Source organism: Manis javanica, chromosome 14, assembly GCF_040802235.1.
Source record: "Manis javanica isolate MJ-LG chromosome 14, MJ_LKY, whole genome shotgun sequence".
In the NCBI taxonomy this organism is placed as follows: domain Eukaryota; kingdom Metazoa; phylum Chordata; class Mammalia; order Pholidota; family Manidae; genus Manis; species Manis javanica.
The window spans coordinates 1,499,928-1,518,419 of record NC_133169.1 but is presented as its reverse complement, the minus strand read 5'-3'; the positions used below and the strand labels follow the sequence as shown (position 1 = coordinate 1,518,419).

Sequence of the window (18,492 nt, the reverse complement as noted above, 5' to 3'; positions counted from 1 at the left end):
GTTTAAAGAAGAGAAAAGAGAAACATTTTGTAATTGTAAGATAGAGAGAACTGTTCTAGCAGTAAAAACTACAGAAAATACAAGGAAAACCTATAGGAATGCCATAGGATTTAAATGAATAATCACAGGACACCAAACATCTCACAGAAATGTAGCAAATCTCAAGATGGCCTCACGACACAAATACCATGAAGCTGTGTGTTGGAGCAACACTAAAACCCGGACGTGCTGCCCTTTAGGTGATTTTAAAAAAAAAGGTGTGATGTGAGTCTCTACACCAACTGGTATTTTTTTGATCTATTGTGTAAACATGGATCTTCTAGCATGTCCTCTGCCCCAACCACTCAGGGCCACCCCCCGTCACTCAGGAGTCCTGGGACTGGAGAAGGATGTCATTGTGAGGCAGGGTCCCGGACAGCGAGCGGCCTCAGGAGGAGTCGGGCTGGCAGGCGCGGACAGACGGAGAGATGGCAGTGTGAGTCCAGGTCCTGACGTGCATTAGCTGTGCAGTCTTGCACATATTACTTAGTCAGTATAAGTCTCAGCCTCTTCATCTGTGAAACGGGGATAATAACGTTTCAGAACTAAAAGTTCACAGCCTGGATGAGAGAGAATGCTCGCAAGGCGCGGGGAGCGGCAAGCAGTCATCAGCGCCAGCTGCGGCCCTGGTGCCCCTGTGGCCGGCACACACCGAGGGGGCCGCTTGCACTGCAGCCTGGCTCACGAGCGCTGGGAGTTTGCTCTCCGCACAGCATCCGATGTCTGTCATCCACAGGAAGCCCACTGGGGACCACAACCTGCAGACTCAGTAGGCAACACTGCTTACTTAGAAATGAGAAAAAGAGAGAGAGAAACCTATGTACCTTTCTCTTCCTTTCCTCATGACATCTGAAAGGATTCATAGAAACCAGGGTAATCAAAGGATACAAAACAGGTGTTGATCAATCAGTTCCTTTCCCACCGAATCTCACTGTCACCGATTTCCACAGATCCAGAAATCAAGAAGCCACGAGTTTACTGTGCCTATTGGTCCCGTGGAGATGTCACATGTACCGGGGAAAAGCAGAGAGTAAGGAAATGAATTAATTAGCCTCAGGCACCAATCAAATAATGCCTTTAACTTCTTACCTAATAAGCTGGGACTTAGTCATGAGCTATGATTGACCATTAATATGTATATAATGGTATTTGAATTTCACAAATTTGACCTTTGATATAAAGAAGTCAGCCTTGGTCAAGACTGAATACTAATGGCCTGCAGTGGAAAAGGCTATGAAAGAGTGTTGACAGAGCCTCCTGCAAAGTATGAACCAACACAGAAAAGCCTTAAAGGACCTAAAATATGCCTGATCTGGACTGAGCTGGCACCAGCGAGTCCCTCCGCTCCCACCAAAATCCCTACAGCCTCCCAGACTCCGCTGATGGTGGCGTGAGCAAAGCAGTATCTGAAGGCTCTCAGACCCGTCAGTCAGTTAACTTTTTTGATGGTGAGGAGAGAGTTACCGGGCTTGCGGGCTTTCTGGACTGTTTGCTGCTACCCGTTTGCACTTGACTATCTACTTTGAGTCTCTGTGGCATCTGGGGCATAACGGAGGACAGAGAAAGAATGGAAGGCTGGAGGCTCACAGCAGAGAGGAGAGGGACCCCTCGGGGGAGGTGTCGCCTTCCAGTGCCAGTACCAGGCAGGGAAGCGGCGAGGAGGCCAGGAGGCTGCCCATCCCTTCATGCACACAGGGCACTTTTATTAATTATCTCTGTGTAAAAACTACTCTAGGAGCCGGAAAGCAGGGATGAATGGAACCTGGTCCCCATCCTTTGTTATCATGATGTATGGGGTAAACCAGTAAAATGCACACACACTCCCCGCTTGTACACAGCGGGGCTCCCCGTGGCCGGAGCCAGCCATGAGGTGCAAACATCCGAAAGGTTTCCAGAGGAGGGACATCAGGGAGCTTCTCAAGGCCGATCGCACTCTGGCTGGGCAGCTCAAGGAGGAAGCGGGAGTTGGCATGAAGGCAAGCTGAGGGTGAGTGGGACGAAGAACATGCTTGGGGCAGACGCAGCAGCATGAGCATCAGAGCCCCGGGGAGCCTGGGGTGCTCAGCACCTCTGGGAAACGAAGGGCAAAATGCAGCAGGAGGGGAAACACACAGGGCAGAGGCCGAATCACGAGGGGCCCAGGATGCGTGTCCAACAGTCCATGTTTAGGACGGGATTTCTGTCCAAGAACGGGCAGCATGCATTTGGCCAGAGAGTCCCATGTGCCCTAATGTCACTCAGGAACACCAGCATGTGGGTGGCAGGAGGGACAGGAATACGAAAAATTATTATTTCAATAAAGTAACATTTATCTGCAGTTACAAACAATACGAGGATGTGGCATCTGTTCTCTGAGGCCTGATTGTTGGTTTGGGTCTCCAGTCTTAACACTGTCTTAAACGAACACCATGCCCTCTAATTTGCTAAAATTGCAAGGTGAGTGTTTGATAAAGACAGATTAAATACAAGGATTCAATCCTTTTCTGTTTTTTCTGAGCTTAACCTTAGGGGTGAAACCAGAGCCTTCCTTGGCATCTGCACGCCGGCATGAACCCTGGGTCTGTGCGACCCCCAGGTCGGCGCCAACTGCCGGCTCTTGCTGCAGGGGGCCGTGCGGCATAGCCACCTGGGGCACACGGGGGTTTATGCTAATGGCACCGCTCTCTGCGATCCAGGACACAAGCGCGTTCTCCGGTTACTGGGAACAGCAAACCTGCGGGGTGGGGAGGAAGCAGGTCTGCGGGTGCCGATCTGCACCCAGCTCCAAGGTCATGAGGTTTCTCTGGCCTCCTTCCCCCCATTCCCCTTCATCTCCTCCTGCACCTCCTTCTCCTCCAGTACGTCGGGCCCCTGCCCCACCACATGGCCAGAGGAACAGGGTGGACCTTGGCTTTCCAGCCGCTGTTGTTCGGAATCTCCTGAGTCCCCCTCCTGGCCTTGCATAAGGTGCCTGCCCTGCTGACACATGGGCACTGGGGTACCGAGTCACACACTGAATATTCTTCTGTCCCCATTTTCTCAGCAAACAGGCTTAACATCAGCTGCAGCATTAATGCCTGTGAGGTTATGTGAAATTCAGCGAGGGAAGACTCTAAAGTAAATGCTACGGAATTCTGATTTACAACACTGTTTCCAGAGAGCTCAGCCTGTCGCACTGCCCTGGGGGCGGGGCCTGCAGCAACAAAGGCTCCCAGTGTCCTTCCCGTCCGCAAGAAGACTGAATTACTGTCGCTGGAAACAAAACCTAAGTTTCCTGTTAAATTTACTTTCAGCTCATATGTCACACCTCTCTCAGCCCGAGAGAAACACAATAAGGGAGAGAACAGTCGTTTCATTTAAGCCTCTCAGAGCACATATTTCCCAGGTAAAGATGACCCACAGGAGGATAGATTTGGACAAATCTCAACATAAAAGTGATTCAACTCCACATTTTAGTATATAGTGGAAAAAAACCACACAGAATGACAGTGTCTGTGCAGAGGGAGCGCGTGATCAGGGTGGTTCTTGTCTCTGTTCTTGTGGTCACAGCTGTAAGCTAGGAGTCGCAGGAGATTGTACAGGCCAACGATGGGAGGGGGAGGGGAGCCTGGCACCGATGTGGCGGAGGAGGCCTGACAGTCAGGGATGAAGCACAGCGCTGGTCAGAGGAGGTTGGCCAGCTGACTAACAGCGTGGACCAACTAGAGGAATTGGGCTCCTGGCTGAGGGGCCAGGAGGTGATCTGCAGGAAGGACACGGTCACCTGGACGAGGCTGTGCCTGCACCCGGGCTCTCCCTCCCTTGGCCCAAGTACTCAGCCGTCTTCAGAGCAAAAACCAAGCATGCTCCCTGCTGACGGCCCAGATGCTCACTTCCAGCGACTTGTCAAAGCCTCCTCGCGATTCCTCACCCATCCCGAGGGTCTGGGAAGCAGTACCTGCTTCCCAAATCTCAACTCAGACATCATCTCCAGGGCCATCTACTCCAGCTTCGCCGACGAGAGTCAGTCCACGTTAGATGCTCTCACAGCCTGGCTGTCATTTTCTCCAAAACACCCGGGAATTAGATATTTATTTTTCTGGATTCTTTTTCTCCTGTTTTTCCTTGATTAAACTGTAGGCTTGTTGATTGTAAGAAGTGTGCTGTTTCTGCTTAGCACTGTGTTTCCAGTTTCCACACAGAGCCCAGCGCGCAGTAGGTGCTCGCTGTGAGCACCTCAGTCAGTGAATGCGTGCATCCTACATGCACATGACCAGAAGGTGCGCAAGCCCCTGCATGGGGGGTGACGGCAGCAGGAGTGCAAGGCCAGCACACACCCAAGAATCACGAGTCACCTTCTGGCTGGACTCCCTTCCCCGGAGCACACGCTGCCAAACACACCTCAAGGGTGGGTCAGACAGAACCAGATCTGTGGGGAGTTTTTACTGTTTCATATTGTGTTTGTATCTTCCACGTAGGATCTCAGTGCTTGACTTTTCTTATATGGCCACGGGAGGCCTTCAGAATGAGATTCAGAATAATTCTTAGGGATTTCCTGGCATACTGACCTCAGCCAAGGATCACTTGTTTTTCTAGACCAGAAAGATCCAGGCCTCGTGAGTAACAGGCTCTTGGATCCGGCACAGAAATCCTCTCAGCAGGACTTGGCAGCAAGGAGTTCGGACGCCGTTTCCTCATCCCCCTGAAGATTCTAGAAATGCCCTTCCTGCGGAAAGCAAGTAGCTGGAGGCAGAGCATGGCCACCCAAGTTCTCCTGTGACTGCAGGGGAGTTACGACTTAGATCCAGGGCCAGTGAGCACCCGGCAGGCACTCAACACGCGGCAGAAGCTGTTGGAGCCCCTCTGCTTCTAATCAAAAACTGCTTCATTCATCTGTGCCACGTCCATTTGTGATACTAAAGTAAGGGGGGAAATGTGTCAATAAAGACACCACAGAATCCCACGAGGAAATCTGTGGCTGTACCAACAACTTGCCTGAATCAGGATCGGGGGAAAGAGTACGAAGATGGACTCGGAAGCTACTGTTCTTCCTAAAGCAGAGAATGTCCTTAGAAGAAGGAGAAAACGGTTATGAGTCAGAGGAAGCCAGACTGGGATCCTGCTTCGGCCACCGAGCTGTGTGACCTTGGGCAAGTTACTGCACTTTTCTGAGTCTGTTTCCTTCTTTTAGAAATGGAAATATCTGCCTTCCAGCACCATCCTGAGGTTGGAACTAATGCGTAGAGAGATGCCAGGCTGACCCACAGTAGGTTCCACCATTCCTTCCATTGGACAAACTCACTTCTCCATTTTTCCAAATCTCTGTTTCCATCCTGACTCAAACCATGTGTCCTCCATTCACGCTGCTGTTTCTTGTGGAGTTTGCTGAGCCCAGTGGTGGCACTGTGTGGCTTTAACTCTCTGTGACAGTAGTGACTTGAGTGGCACACTGATTTTTGTGGTCTCAGAGGATGAGAGAGCCAGAGAGTGAGGACAAATGAGCTAAGAAGTGGGCGAGTCCAGGCACCGCTGGCCCCCCAATTTGTGCAATTTGCAGACCCCCTCGTAGGAAAAATACACATAAAAATTTAAAAATTATGAATAAAAATTAGGGAGGTAGAACAGTGAATATTTACTAAGAAAGAGACAATAAGGCAAATAACACATTTAAAAAATGCAACAACCGTAATAGTTTTAAAAAAGTAATTTTTTTAAATTAATGAGATGCTTGGCATGACTTTTTCATACATTGCCTTAGATTTTGTGGCTACATAGTTATTCTTCGATCACCTGTTCTTATGACAAATTCTGTAATATCATAGGCTGTGCAAGTCAGGAGCCCTGAATTCTAAGCTTTGGTAACGATAGATAAATCCACCTCTGCCTGAAAAAGAAATGTCTCTCAGCACCATGACCATGGATGCTGAGATCTGGAAAAGGATGAGCCCTGGGCGGACAGAGACCTGGATGAAAGCTAGAGGCCCAGGAGCTCCACCTAACCCGCCAGATGTGTTGGCTTTCCAAGCGCTTTGTGGATTTAGAAATGTGAATAGAGGGTAAGCTTCTGAGACACAGTGGGGCTTGGTTGTTATTTATGCATAAGAGTGGCATGGTATTAAAAAAGCCTATTGCTAAATAAGTCTAAAGAGCTCTTTCAGTAAGTGAAAATGAAAATTCTTAGTGATATGAAAGCGTGGGGTCATGGCTGACTTGGCCACACGTGTGTGTTTGATGCATAAAATACTGGCACGTCCTGCACTCCGGGCCGTCTGGACTGACTCCCATGGGCTTGTTTATCTTGTTCCCCTGCCCATTCTGAGAAAGGCTATCTCAGAGGTCAAGGAGTTGGGGACAATGTAAATAAACCATTCATACCAAATGGAAACGTGCAGTGATTTAGCCCCCCGAGCTTGCAGGCTGGATGGGGCCCAGTTCGGCCCCATCTGCGTGAGGCCCCAGCAGTGGGATGGCGGGAAGCAGCGGGAGTGGACAGGGCCAGGGAAGCAGCTGGAATGGGGCCTGTCAGAGGAACAAGGCAAGGAGGCTGATTGTAGAGCAGGAGAGAGGAAGCCGGGCGTGGGGTCAGGCAGAACTCGGGGGCCCGCCAAGAACAGGACAGGAGCCCCGAGGTTGCCTTGGTCAGAGCTCCTGCTCCTGTGGCTCACGCCCTCCTGCCGTGGCTCCTGGTAGGCTTCTGACAACACGGCTGGAAATCACCCACCGTATCTGGGGCAGGTGACATGATTGCACCGGTGTGATCGAGTCAGAACCACCCTCACAGGGAGGGCTGCGGCCATGCGGAAGGGGCAGCAGACATATTCCACACGCTTCCAGTAGGCAAAACTCGGACCCGCGCGCGGAATTTACAGAAAGGGCTTCTAAACCCTGAGAGTACGAGCATTGCTAGACTCATCTGCCCTTGTCCACCTGGGACAGTGCCTGGGTCATTCCAGATTATCAGTACTATGGCTTATATTAATGAATAAAGATAAGAACGATCAGAAATTAACGAGTAAAGAGAGAGCTGCTCAGCTATCAGAGGCGCTCCATGGTGGAAGGGAAGCTCACAGCTCCTTCAGAGCCCAGGCGATTGGCTGGAGTTCCTAAGAGTCTAGTCTGCCCACCACAGCAATCTACACGTAACACCGAACATGCACCAGACACCATGGAGAGTATCTTACACGTACTGTTTCACTTAATTCTTACAGCCGCCCTGTGAAGTAAGTCGTGTCATTAATTCCATTTTATAGATGAGGCAACTGAGACACGGAGCAAATGTATTACTTAACCAAAGTCAGACATTCAGCAGAGAAGAGGCCAAGCCAGCATCTGAACTCAGTGACCCTGGTTCTAGAGAGTCCTATCTGACTACTGCATTATGCCGTTTGGCAGAGAGGAGCTAGGATCCAGTCCGATGTCCCGTGAGAGGTGCGTGTGCTCCTTTGTTACAGGCAGCGAGTCTGAGATCACGGTGCGCATCGGCTCAGTCGCGTAGAGTCAGACCCCTGCCCTATCTTCGGCTACTCTGATCGCACGTCAGCAGGACTGAGCACTCACCTTACTGGACAAGGCATTTGTAAAGTACTGCTGCACAGGGTGCGAGGCCCATGTGAAACAAATTCTCATTTGACCACAAAAATATTAAATAAAAACTAAAATCTATTCTGTTTTTGTTTTTGTGTCTTCCTCCAGATTCTCAACATCATCACAAAGGGGCATTTGCTGTCAGCGATCCGGCAGCCCCCCTGGTGATGCCCACCCAGCCTCAGCCGGGTGCCAGACGACCTTCTGCTCATTCCACTGCAGTCGGCTCCCCCATGAGAGGGACACAGATGCCGCAGTGCAGGAGCTGGCGCTGCGTGCCACGGGGTCCGGACGGGGCACAGGCTCAAAGGAGAAACATCACCCCACGGGGGCCAGGCCGCTGAGCACACTGCTAAGGAAAAGCACCAAGAGGGAGGTGTCCTGGATATATTTTTAGCCAGGAAATCATATTTCAACTGAAGACATGGAAACAAGTTGCTTTGAGGTCTCTAAGGAGTCACAGGCAGTATAATGCAGTATTGCTTCCCAGGAAGAAGGGTAAGAGTCATCACTATTGCTGATTGCATCACCAGAAATCATAGACTATTCCAGACATTTCCACTCTATTATCTACCTTCATCCATAGGTCACTGAACAGTAAATGGCAGAATTACAATTTGAACCCAGTTCTCATGATTCCAGATCCATGGACTTCCTACTATACTAAATGGCGTAACGTAAAAAATATGCCTTTAACGAGGTGTTCCGAGTTCTCTCCCAGAGCCCAGTGCTGTATCAGGTTTCCCCTGTGGCTGTTGTGTGAACCTGTCCAGCCAGACGAGCCGTGGAAATGTTAAAGAACAGGCATCCGATGAGACTTGCTTGGCGGCACCAGCACTACAGGTGTCTGTGAACCTGCCAAGAAGACAACAGTGGGCAACTGACATTCTCAACCTGCACATGACAGCGGTGGCACTTGGGCTTCACCAGCTCTCCCGCCAAGTCTGCCTACCTCAAGGACTGAGATGTGGGCCTTGCCTGCGTGACCCGGAGGCTGGAGCCATCAACTGTGCAGGCGTATACATTCATTATGTGATGAAAGAGCCAAACAGGGAAATGCAACCTCTGCAGGGAGCCTGGGGCGGACATGGAGACGAGCGAAGGGAACGCGGGGCCATACCGGCGGCCGACTGGAGTTAAGGCAGCTCTGATGAGAGGAGGCTGCGGGCCGGGGAGGCCAGACCCTGGGGGAGCCAGTGGCAAGGGATGGAGAGGAGATGCCAGAGATGCATGCCAGCTGCCCACAGAGTCAGAGAGACTCAGAGCTCCAGCCTTGGCGGTCCCAGAAATAAATCAATGACCCTTGATTAGATGAAGTGAGGTCTGTACTTAAGACCGTAGAAGAAACAACTTCCTAAAGATCAGATTTAACTGAGAATGTAGTGAGCTCTGTAGGGGGTGGGAAGACCTTGCCAGTGGCAGCACCGCCACACTCAGTAGAAAGAAAACAAAGAAGAAACACATGCACACGTCTCAGCAGAACTGCCATCGCCATGAGCGCAGTGCAGGCATCATGTGTTTCATGTGGTCTGTGACCCCCCCAGGGCCCCCCATCTTTCTCTACGGGAAAAGATCGGAGACCTTTACATCATGTTCTGAAAATTATCTTTCCTGACTTTCCTCTGCTTGGGGGACGCCTCCTCACCACCCACCATCACTACCCCAGCTCGGGTGGAATCACGCGTTTTTTCCCAGTCACTCTATTTCGACATGTGGCCGCTCCTGTATTCATCGCCCCGGGGTCTGCCCCCTTTATCTTCAGGTCAGCGACTCACCTTCAGATGCAACCCGTGGCACTGGTTGGGTTCCACGACAGCAGAGATCAAAGACTAACATGGAGATCACGGCGAAGCGTTCCTCTTACCAGCCACGCATTGTTCTGTTTGAGCCGGTATCTCCCTGTACCGTAATCACCCATTCTCAGGTTCCAGAGGACCCTTTTCTTTGCTTTTCAGACCCATTTCAAGCCATGGTGTCAGCATTTCAGGCTAGCTCCTCTGGCCTCCAGTGCTGTTCCAGTGCTCTCCATACATGACCAGTTTTGTATTCAAGGAACCAATTGCTGAGCTGAAAGAAGAGATCCTAGAATTCATTTACACCAAATGCTTCATTTTATAGACGGAAAACTAAAGCCCCCAAACGTGATATGACTTGTCCAAGGCCATAGAATCAGCAGCAGAGCTGGGACCCCTGTTCCAATGGTGCCAAGCTGGCTTCCTGGTCAAGGGGAGCCATCCCTTCTCAGGTCATGACTGCCAAGCCCACCCTGCCCTGACTCCCCTCTTCCTGCTGAGGCCCCGTGCAGCCAGGCCCTGGCCGGTTCGCTTCTTAAAATGTGATGGGAGAAAACTGTACGGGCTTTTCTTCATCAAAGACAGTCACTCCTTTTGGTTTAGAGATCACTGCGTAGAGGCACTAGGTCAATAAAAAAGGTAGTGAATTTGCTTTTGGCAATATATTAAGGTGTGCGTGTGTGTGCGTGTGTGTGTGCGTGTGTGTGTGCGTGTGTGTGTGCATGTGTGCGTGTGTGTGAGATAAAGAAGGAAGGGATTTAAAACATTCATATGAACCAAAATTCAGGTGATAGAAAGCAATATTAATTCTAAAAAGAAGGCATTTTCCTTGTCCTTCACCACCACCTACATGAAAGATTTGAGGTTTCATTGATTTAAACAATAGTATAGATTTGAACAGAACGTATTCATTTTCTAAATCTGAAACAGAATAAAACTGGGATATCAAAAATGTGAACCAAATCTGTCCTGTCCATTTCTGTCTTGCATCTCATTTGAGGTCCCAACCAGCACTACATTGCTGCAGGTGCACAGATGTTGTCCTCCCGTGAATGTCAATCCCTCTAGGCACCAACTAGCTCACAGCCCGTCGGGGGGAAGAAAAGAGACCAGGAACTCACTGGACACCAACCCCGCATCACTCTCCCGCATGCAGATGCTTGCGTTAATGCCATGACGGTCCTGGGAGGTAGATACTGTTGCTGCACTTGTTTCCATTGATGACGGAACGGGAAGCACATACCTCACAGGCAGTACAGCCAGAATTTGAAAGCAGACTGGCCCATCTCCTTTTGTTCTGTGCCGTACTGCCTGCCCTCAAAGAGACTCTCCAAGATCACAGGACAGTCACTGAGCAGGAGGGTGTCAGCCGTCAGAACACGGGACGGAAGAAGCAAAGGGCTCTGGAAAGCCAGCCAACTGTCCAAGCGGCTCGGCGGCCTGAGCAGAGGAAACATCTCCCAGGGCCTCGAGGAGCAAGGGCCGGCGACCTGCTCAAGGGAAGCGGCAGGACAGAGGCTGAGCCAGGCCACAGTGACACACCATCGCACATGTGCTTGCACAGGACGGCCTCCTTGGAGGCATTCAGGAGCAACATGGGTGGTGGACGGTGTGAGAGAACGGAGACGAGCAGCCACCGATGCCCTGTGTTACTGCACCTGTGCAGGGAGCACAGCCTGGGCTCAGACGGCCTTTCTTATAAACCAGAGCTTCATCTGGGACAGTCCACATCCTACGCAGTCCAATCCCAGTGCCATTGCACCCGCTGGGCTAGGGGATTATAGTCCCAGGAGCTGTTAGTGTTTAAAATGCCAATTATTTTCTGGGGGCAGTAAGCCGTAGAGTTGTAGAAACAATGAAAGCCAGTCTTCTCCCCACCAAAACCTACCCATATTCATAGATTCAGAGATACAAAAGATTTTACATTTTTTCCTTACTTCCCTTGTTTTTCTCCTTCCTTTATATTCTCTTCTGTTTTCTTATTCCTCCATTTCTTCAACTCTGAATTATTTTTAAAGTATTTACTGGGTTGTAGATGATGAATGAACTCAAAGAAGTCAGGGAAGCCCCCAGGGAGGGCTGGGAAGATGGGATATGATAACAAAAGTAAAAAACTAGTATTTGTATGGTGACTCCTGGCAGCCATATGTTAGGTCTTCTTTGCCCTCCTTCAATACTTTTCACTTTCTCTCAAGTCCTATTTATCTCTTCATTTCTTTTTTATGTTTAAATGTTCCCACCTTTCACCTACCATTTCTCTGACAGCATTGTATGTTGTGTTCACTCACTCCTGTGTCCCTTCTAGCTTGGCCTCCATTTCTGAGAGATGTTTTTTATGTCATGTTCTTTCTTTTCTGTAGCCACATTTCTGTGTATCTAATTCTGATTTAGTCTGTGAAAATATAGATCAGAGGAGGGGCTGCCTCTGTTGAATAGCAGCATATTGACTAGAAAAGGGGCACAAAGGAATTTTGTGGGGTTGTAGAAATATTTTGTATCTTGATCTTGGTGACATTATATGAGTATGGCCATTTGTCAAAATTAATTGAGCTGTATACTTGAGACTTGGGCATTTTATTTTATAAAATGTTTTAAATAAGGTTTTACATTAAGTACAGACACACACGTGTGTGTGTGTGTATGTGTTTTGGTAAAAGAGCTTTGCAAAAATCACTCAGGAATGTTCAGGAAGTTGCTGGCAGTGTGTTTCCTTCACGCAGGCCGTCCGAGTTCATTTCTGTCATGTTATTTCCCCACAGAGAGTAGGGACCTGAGGATAGCATACTGGGCCACCGTGGAGCTTAGCTAATGTCTAAGCTCTGTCGCATCGAGGGAGATGTTCTTCAAGGACTCACTGGCTAGAGGCGAGAAGGTTCCAGTGCCTCTGTTTCATGGGGAGCCCTCTTAATTGTCCAGCTGATAATCTTGGAAACTGACCAAGCGTGGTCAGCAACAATTATCAGGACAGCTCCTTTCCACATGGCTTCTGACTTCTGCTCTGGTGGACAGTCTTTTCCCAGACACTTTTCTGGGACGCCTCCTCCTGTGGCCTTTAGCGCTGGGATTCCATCTGGCCACATGCACCCATTACGTGAACCCTAGCTGGGGTAGTGGGTAGAACACCAGGGATCCGAGGTCCTACTCTGTAGCTGGAGTTGCCAGGTAAGCAGATACTTGCAATCTTGAGCAGATGCTTGTGCAGAAGTCCAGTGTCCTTTCCACAGCTCTGAGTCTACCCATGAGACCCACCACAGTCTCATCTTCTCCCCCTGCTAACAACCAAATCTAGAGAAGCCACAAGACATACCTTGGAGGAGACAGGTAAGTGATGTCAGGGTGAACAGCTCATCCTGACACGCCCAGGACTTTCCCAGTTTTCACACTGAAGGTCTGGGGTCCCAAGGACCCCCTCAGTCCCAGGTGAACCAAAGCGGTGGTCACTGTGAGAGGCCTTCTCTGGGCTCCTGGTGCCCTAGGCACTGGGGCTACCTTTGATAAACTCAATCCTCTCGTTACCCACACTATCTTACAATGACAATTGATTGATTTGTCTGATCATAAAAGTATTACAAACTTATTATAGAAAACTTATAGGGAAGAAAAATCACCCCTATTGTGCTGCATAAATAGTTAATGCACTGTGCATTTTTTCTGCTTAGCAATATACCATGAAAATTTCTCTTACTCCTAAATGAACTTCAGGATGTAGGTTTTAGAGATTGCATGATAGGCTATGTGAATAAATGGAGTGTAATTTTAACCATTCCTCTTGGGTTGAATTTGGTTTTGCCGCCCCCACCCCCCACCAGTTTCTTTCTACTTTAAACAAATGCTGTGATTCACATCCTTGTACATAAATCTTCGCAGTGTCCTGGGCACTGTCTTTGCCCACTCCTCCCCAGATCTGCCTTCTTCTTGTAACATAACCAATTGTCTTGGTTTGCCTGGTTCTGAGGAGATTCCCAGGATGTTGGACTTCCGGTGCCAAGGCCAGGAGAGTCCCAGGAGCACCAGGGGACCTGGTCACAGTGCACTGAGGTCCCAGGCACCTCTCAGCACTGGGCATATTACGAATTCCAGAAACTGACCACATCCACATTACAGACAAAGTAGGGCTGCAGCAAGAGGTCAGGCCAGACAGTGGCCGCCTTCTGTGCAGAAGATCTGTCCCTGCACAGAAGCCAGCCTCAGGATGGAGCTGGGGGCAGCCGCCCAACCCAAACAGGATGGGTATGAACAAGGCAGACGAAGGGCCCCGGCAGGCAGGCTGGTGTCCGGGAGGAAGAGGGGAAGAACCTCAAAAACCCAGGCTTGTGGGTGAGGCTGATGCGGAAGGCCTTGAGCAACGGCTCTGTGTGGCCACCCACCTTCCTGACTCACCGCACCCATCCAGGGCTGTGTGTCAGGGAGGCAGATCTGCGGAGGCAACAGGGCTTCCCAGAAATCTGGCTGGGCCATTTGAATCTGGGTGTTGGAGCAGGACTTCGCCTACCGGGCAGGGCAGGAGAGACAGGAAGCGAAGGCAAAGGGCCGGGTGAGGGGCTGCCGGGGTCCGGGCTGCGAGGACCAGCTCGGCCACCAGGAAGGCGAACCGAGCAGGGCTGGCCTGTGCGGGGCGGGCCTCCAGGGTGCAGCCAACCCGTGGATTAGGACCCTGCCTCCGACAACTCATGTCTCTGCTCACGTCATTTGAATTACAGAAGAAGCTGTGCTCATTGCCAAAACTCCCAACACAAGTTCCCACGTTCCCCACTCTCCCCTTCCACATATAGAACCTATAAAATCAATTGGCGTGTACCCTGCTGCAGAGTTCTCCGTGTATTTTAACAAAAATATAACCCTATACGTCATGTTCCGCAATTCGGTTTCCTCATTGAACGTACCAGAGACACCTTTTCGACGTCAGTATTTATAAAGCTAATTCATTCTTTTTAACTGGTGCACTAGTTTTTCTCAGTGTAGATGTAATAATTTCCCAACTAATGGATATTTTCATTTTTGATGATTTAAAACTCTTGCTCATTTTTGATGATTTAAAACGCCAACATTGTCATCATCGGGCATCAGTTTGGCACGGCTGCTCCAGGACAGACAGTGGAACTTCTGGCTCCCCGCCTACCTAGGTTGAAAAAAAGTGATGGGCCTGATCGGTCAACAAAGAATGCAGTCTGGGCAGAGGGAGGGGGAGGAAGGGACACAATACAGGGGCTCTGGGTATTTTCACAGATGTATTCATTACACTTTGAAGTGGCTTGTTTCAGTGGAAAACAGGCCTAGAGGGCATCAGGGGACCTGGGACTTGGAGCCTGGTGGAATACACCACACGCCTCCGTCAGGGAGGTGCCAGCCTGGCTAGGGAATCCGGATGGGGACACAGGGCAGAGTAAACAATAACAGAAGTCACTGTGTCGTCAACACGGAAGTCATGAAACTCATCTGCATAATTGTCCCATGACTGGCACTGCCTCTCAGCGGGTAACTGGTTTTGAGGCTGGCATGGCGTGGCATGGCTTCACGGAAGAGAAAGGATGTGAGCGTGGCCTAGGAAGAGGGCTGGGTTTAGGCAGCCTGAGAGGAGAGAGGCATTGTTTGTTCTGAGCAAACTTTCTGGAAGCTTCCACCAGGGCCCTTCAAAGATTTTTGTAGGATGGTGTTCAGCTCAAGACGGGGTGAAGTCCGTGGCAAGAACACCACCAGAAACAGCGCCGTCTCCACCTCCTCCCCTCCGGTGGCCCACCCCCTTGCCAAGCTTCCCATGTCCTCCTCCCCACAACTCACCCTGATACAAAACAGCCTTTCTTTTTTTCTGAGATTATTTAGAAGTATTCCCCTGTAATTACAGTAATCTTATCTCCTTTGAATTCACCAAAATTACCCCTTTTCTTTGTACCAGCGCCTTTGCCACCTGACAGGCATCACTGGTAAGCTCTGTGTAATGGTGCAGTGTTTTTTTTTAAAGTGGCATCTGCTCAAGGAGACTGCTGTCCCTGTCGGACTGACTCATTCGGTGGTGACAGGTCCACATGCCCAAGTGAATGGGTGGGGGTGGGGGACACAGGAAGAGGGAAGCATTTGGGAGAGTATGTTTCAGTTTTTTAGATTAACAACTGACTATTTCATTTCCTACAGAAGAGGAGTGGATGTTACTTGTAGCAACAGTGATGACTAATTGCCTCCTAACATCTGAAGCACCGTGTTTCAGGACGCACGAAGACCGCCATGCTTCTCCAATACACCTTGATTACATCCACGTTTCCTGTCCCCCACAATCTGGGGGCTCCCCAGTTCCTCTCCCCTGACCTGGGCTCTCCTCAAGTGGATGTTTTGTACAGCTCTTGAGGTTCCCTCTGGGCACATTCCTGCATTCAACAGCTGTGGTCTGGCAAGCCCAGTGGCCTCTTCCCCTTGGGACCCACCTTCAGGCGGCGCCGAGGAGTCCAAGGGGCACGTGGCTCTCCATCAGGGTCCCTGTACTCAACGCCCAGTCCAGTCTCTGAGGGCTTCCCACGGGGCAGGCTGTGGGGACACCAGGACAGCGATGTCACGGCTGGGTCCTGGATTAGCCCGTGTATCTGCAAGGTCGTGCTGGGGAAGCCCCAGGGCGCAGGAGCGACTCCCAGGAACGAGCATCAGAGGGCTAGACGAGGCTTTTCTGGGGAGGCGGCACCTCGGTTGGGCAGTGGCTGCTTACAGACTTCCAACCCATCTCAGTGCCTGCCTCCTAATACCGGGCGCCCCATCTGGACCGCTCGGCCCTGCATCACCTGGTCCCCCCAACACGACTGCCCCGCACACTCCCTCCCGCCAGGTGTCCTCTGCCCCTCACACGTGGCCTGTTCCCTCACTGCCTCTTGCTTCTGACTCTGCGGCTTGCTCATGTTTCCTGCCTAAAATGAACCCTCCTTTACCACCTCCAGAAATAACACCAGCTACAGCCCTCAAATCCACCTCACCCTCGGGGACCAGCTCACCCCCTGATTCCTTAGGAAGCTTCCATCAACCACACCAGACAGCTCACAGCCCCTCTGAAGTCCCGTGGCGCTGAAGCTGTGAACACGACGCGGATGATGTGCGTAAAACATCGGAGCTGAGAACCTCTAGGTGCGGCCATTCTCTTTGACGGCAGGAGACGTCCTGATGCCGTCCCCACACCGGCTGTACTTCTCCAGGCAAGTTGTTTCTTCAGCTATGAAATAAGAAAAGCCATCTCTGCCCTGCGGGGCACACTGAGCAGATGAACCGAACAGGCTGACGCGCCCAGGAAAGGTCTGCCTCGCGGGGCGGCCCTCGATGGGAAGGTGACGGCAGCAGAAGCGCTGTTCGTTCTCAGAAGCGGGTGGGGTTCTCCCTTGCTGCCTGACGGCCTGGGAGCCCAGGCCGGGTGTGCGTCTGGGTGGGGAGCAGAAAGGTCATCTTACGAAGGAAAGGTTGACCATCCATGAAGGATAAAATTAAACATCCTTCAGAGCTCTGCGACTTGCATCTCAGAAGCCAGAGCACAACTGTAACAACACTGTAACCCGTCGATGACGCCCCAGCTCCCGCCTCACCGCTTCCTGGCGAGAGAACAAAGGTCTGGCACTGCCACTCCCTCACAGACAAAGGGATCCCTGTCCTCCAGCAGACGGTATTCATGGGGAATGAGGGCGCTCGCAGCGGGGGAGGAGGAGGAGGAGGGGAGCCGCGTGGCAGCTGCCTCTTCTGGAAGGCAGTGACCTCTGACCTTCAGTATGAAAAGGTTTTCCAGTATCATGCGAGGATGCGGAGCCATCAGCAAGGAACAGGTGTTGTGAACTGGAGTGATTCACCCCCAGCCGCCACCCCCACCTACCAAAGGGCATCTGGCAATGTCCGCAGGCTTTCTGGTCACCATAACTCAGGCAGGGCGGGGTGCCTGTGGCCGCGAGTGGTCAGAGGCCAAGCGTGCAGCTAAACATCCTGTGTTTCACAAGACAGCACCAGCTAATCGCCATCTGGTCCAAAACGCCCATCCCGTCTCGGTGGAGAAACCCTGCAGGAAAAGCAACTGCCAACCACATCCCTGGTCCCACTAATCCCATGCTGAGGGGTCTGAGCCCCAGACCGTTTCTCCTCGTGGGTCCTCTATGCCCAGAGGCCAGAAAAACCGAATTGGAATTGATGAAAATCATCAGCAAACCTTGAAGATCCAGCACAGACATCGCTTCCTCTATGAATTCTCGCCTCGATAGGGAGCCTCCTGTACAGCCCAGGGTCTGACCCCTTTACCACAACTGGGGGATTTTAATACAAGGAATTGATCCCAGGTGATGGAGGAGCTAAAACCGGGGCGGGAGAGCGAAGCAACCCAGACATTAACCACAGCAAGAAGCCACCACCACCCAAAGACTGGGTGGCACGGTACAGCCCGTGGGCCGGTGGGAGCTGGAGCCTGACACAGGCGTCCTGGGAGTCACTGTGTGAGACAGAAACAGAGGGGAAGGAATGCCTCAGTTTCTCCCTTTCTCCTGCCTACCAGTCTCCCATGTGTTTCCCATTGCCTGAATCCACATGGAAGTCGGGGAACTGACAGGGGAACCTGGGAGGTGCAGCCTGCAGGGGTCAGTCCTTTGACACGGCAGAGATGAGCAGGAAAGAGGGGAGGACTGAATGGAGCCCAGATCAAGGAGGCTCCAGCCGGACAGAGCCCAGTGTACTGTGGACCTGCAACTTCCATGGCTTTGATCGCATTGTCTCACAGCTACTATTTAAGTACAATTTCCTCCCTATTCTCTCTTCCCATGGGCTGGAATACAGATGTGATGGTAGGAGCTGGAGCAGCCACCTTGAACCACAAAGTGGGTGATGCAGTTTAAGGATGGCAAAGCGACAGGGCGGAAGGAGTCTGGGTTCCTGATGATCGTGGACTACAGCGCAGCCACCTAGACGTCCACATGAAGGGGAAATGAACTTTTACTATCACTAACCCATTTCCATTAATACTTCAGTTCTCTCTACTAAGGCAGCTGAAGCAAAATCCTAAATAACAAAAAATCCCAGGCTTGTTTTCCACCTGCCCTATGCCAGCCCTCAGAGTTGCTGATCTGCTCGGATCCCTGGGTCCTTTTTATTGGGGAATGGTATTTAGAAACCAAGGGGA

General features: G+C 51.0%; 1 long non-coding RNA gene across 7 annotated transcripts in view; it reads right to left on the bottom strand.

Annotated features, from left to right (window-relative positions):
* LOC108399438 (uncharacterized) overlaps positions 1 to 18,492 on the bottom strand; it is a 120,127-nt gene that overhangs the window by 90,541 nt on the left and 11,094 nt on the right. For 4 of the 7 annotated variants that reach the window (XR_012125000.1, XR_012125001.1, XR_005062830.2 and 1 more), the window contains exons 1-3: positions 16,346 to 16,918; positions 14,258 to 14,493; positions 864 to 1,023 (exon numbers count right to left, since the gene is read on the bottom strand). This is a non-coding gene — a long non-coding RNA (uncharacterized lncRNA). Of the gene's footprint in view, positions 1 to 6; positions 555 to 863; positions 1,024 to 5,075; positions 8,437 to 9,356; positions 14,494 to 16,345; positions 16,919 to 18,492 lie in introns of those variants that run through there. The other 3 variants (XR_005062831.2, XR_005062828.2, XR_005062829.2) reach the window with 3 other exon arrangements.